This window comes from Gavialis gangeticus, unplaced genomic scaffold (assembly GCF_001723915.1).
Source record: "Gavialis gangeticus isolate Ggan-Ray unplaced genomic scaffold, GavGan_comp1, whole genome shotgun sequence".
NCBI lineage: Eukaryota > Metazoa > Chordata > Crocodylia > Gavialidae > Gavialis > Gavialis gangeticus.
Window position 1 is genome coordinate 36,749,036 of NW_017729022.1, and position 2,962 is coordinate 36,751,997.

Genomic DNA, 2,962 nt, shown 5'->3' on the forward strand with positions numbered 1-2,962 from the left:
CCCCCCCCCCCCCCCACCTCTCTCCTTAGCTACAATCTCCTGTGCGGCCCCCACCCCACTCCAGCATCTCCCGTGCAGCCCCCTCTCCCATTGCCCACATCCTTCTAGGTTGATACCGACCCATCCACTACCACCCTCTGGGTATGACCCTCTAGCTAACTTGCCATCCACTGAACCATGTAATCAAGTCACAGCCTCTTAATTTGTTCACCAGTATGGGGTGAGATACTGGATCAAAGGCCTTCCTGAAGTCTAAGTAAGCAATGTCAACCCCTACTCCTGTGTCGGTGTTTTGTAATCTGGTCATAAAAAGAAACTAGATTAGTTAGGCATGATCTACCTGCTACAAACCTGTGCTGGTTTCCCTTCAGCATAATTTTTCCTGCTGGGCTCTCTCACATATATATGAGCCTTAATCCTCTTCAAATTCTTTGCCAAGGATGGAGGTGAGACTGACTGGCCTATAGTTGCCTGGATCCTCCTTCCTCCCCTCCTTGAAAATAGGGACCAAACTTTTCCAGTCCTCTGGGACATGGCCCATGCGCCACACGTGCTCAAATATTCTTGCCAGTGGCTGTGCAATGACATCAGCCAGTGCCTTCAGTATCCTCGGATAGAGCTCATCCAGGCCTGCCGACTTAAATGCATCCAGTCCTTCCAAGTGACTCCGCACCATCTCAGGATCAACACTTGGCGCCCAGCTGTTGTGTCTACAGCCTCATTGTGAGACTTGTCTTGCCCCTTGTTTAGGAACACTGAGACAAAGAACTCATTGAGGAATTCAGCCCTGTCCCCCCTGTCTGTCACCAATTGCTTTTGCCCATTCAGTAGTGGCCCTATACCACCCTGGGCCTTTCTTTTATTCCCTATATATCTGAAAAACAATTTTTTGTTATCCTTAACTTGGGGTACCATCTGCAGCTCCATGGTAGCTTTGGCCTTTCTAACTGCCTCCCTACAACTTCGAACTGAGGAGGTATACTTCTCTTTAGTAATCTCTCCCTGTTTCCACTGCTTATATGCCCCCCTTTTTGCCCTTAGGCTGCTCTGGGTTTATCTGATCAGCCAAGGAAGCCTCTTGGCCCCTTTTTCCCCCTTTCAGCTTTCCCATACTTGACAGCTGGGGCCAAGCTGTGCTGCACCCTGCTTTGCAGGGGCCCAAGAGCATGGCTGTCAATGCTGGTAAGCTTCAGGAGGCTGCAACTGGGCGGGGAGGCAAGTGGGGGGGGGCTCCAGTCCCTGGTGGGACAAGCAGGCTGAGCTTCCTCTCACTGGAGTACATATCCAGGGGCTCTCACCCCTGGAATGGCTGCCAGGCTGTGTGAGCCCCCAGATCTGCTCCAGATGACAGGAGGCTCAGGCTGCTGCCTGGGACTGGCGCTGGGGCATATTGCTACTGCCGCCGGTCCCAGGTGGTGGCAGCAGCCTCTTGTCATCTGGTGCACAGATCCGGGGGCTAACACCCCAGGGAGGAGTTGGGCACAGCCCCATAGCCCTCCGGGGGTGTGAACCCCCGATCTGTGTGCCGAATGACAGGAACTTGTTGCTGCCACCTGGGACTTGCGCTAAAGCCTAGAAAGCCTGGCTTCGAAATGCTAAATGTTTCAAAACATTTCGTGTGCCCGCCCTCATATGGTTTAGGTTTGAAGCTGTTTCAAAGCATTTTGTTTTGTTTCAATTTTGCTGTTTCAAGCTCAAAACGCATCAAAACAGCAAGATTTTGCCCAGCCCTAATTAATACTAGACCCATGACAGACCACCTGCAGAACCCCACTCCCAATTAAATATTGAGCCATGGAGTATGATGATTCAATCAGTTAATTATCCACTTTTTATCTAGTCCAGTGGTTTTCAAAATTTTTAGACTTGAGGCACCTTAACTTAACTTGTGAATTGAATGGCACTCAATTGCAAAAACTACTACATAGTGTGTACCTTTCAGAGAGCTCAGGCATTGGGGGAGTAGGACTTTCCAGGCAGGGTCAAGCCTGAGCCTGCACTTCCTTCCTCACACCTCTAATCTCTTCGTATCTCAGGGCATTCTTCAAAGGATCTTCTGGCAGCCCAAGGTGCTAGGACACCCTGGTTGATAATCCCTACTTTTGTCTGTATTTCTAATTGTCCTCTCTTTCTGCTCTCACTCAGTGCTCTGTGCTCCCTGCCCGATCTGCTCTGTTTTCTGCTCCCTGCCCTGTCTGCCACTATGCTACCTGTCCCCTCCTTGGTCTGCATACCATCAGTTGGCCATAAATAATCTCTCAGCTCCAGCTAAGAGACAAGAGTTAAGAGGATTTTTGCGAACAAAATTGTGGTGGGAACAAGGGGTGGTTAAAGAGCAACAATACCAAAATGAAGGCATCCTAAGAAGACAATGTCATTTTGGGAAGAGAGATGGCAGAAGGAAAGAGAGTTTTGAAGTGTTATCAAATCTTAGTATATTTTATAATCTTCTATGATGCATTTCAATACAGAGACATTTCAAGATTGTGAGATTTGGCCCAGTTAAGTACCAAGTATACTTATGATCTGTTCTGCATTAATTGTTTGGTAGGTAGTTGCATGGTTTTTATTTAGGATGGAACACTGTCTCTCACCCTGTTCTCATTAAGAAACTGGGGGACTGTGGTGTCGACACCCACACAGTCAATTGGGTTGCCAACTGGCTGAAGGGCCACACCCAGAGAGTGGTGGCGGATGGGACATTTTCATGCTGGAGGGATGTGGGCAGTGGGGTCCCACAGGGCTCTGTCCTTGGGCCCACACTGTTCAACATCTTCATCAGTGACTTGGACGAGGGGGTAAAAAGCACCCTGTTCAAATTTGCTGATGACACTAAGATGCGGGGGGATGTGGGCATGCTAGAAGGGAGGAATTAGGCTACAGTCGGACCTAGACAGGTTACAAGGGTGGGTGGATAAGAATAGGATGGGATTCAACACTGACAAGTGCAAAGTGATGCATC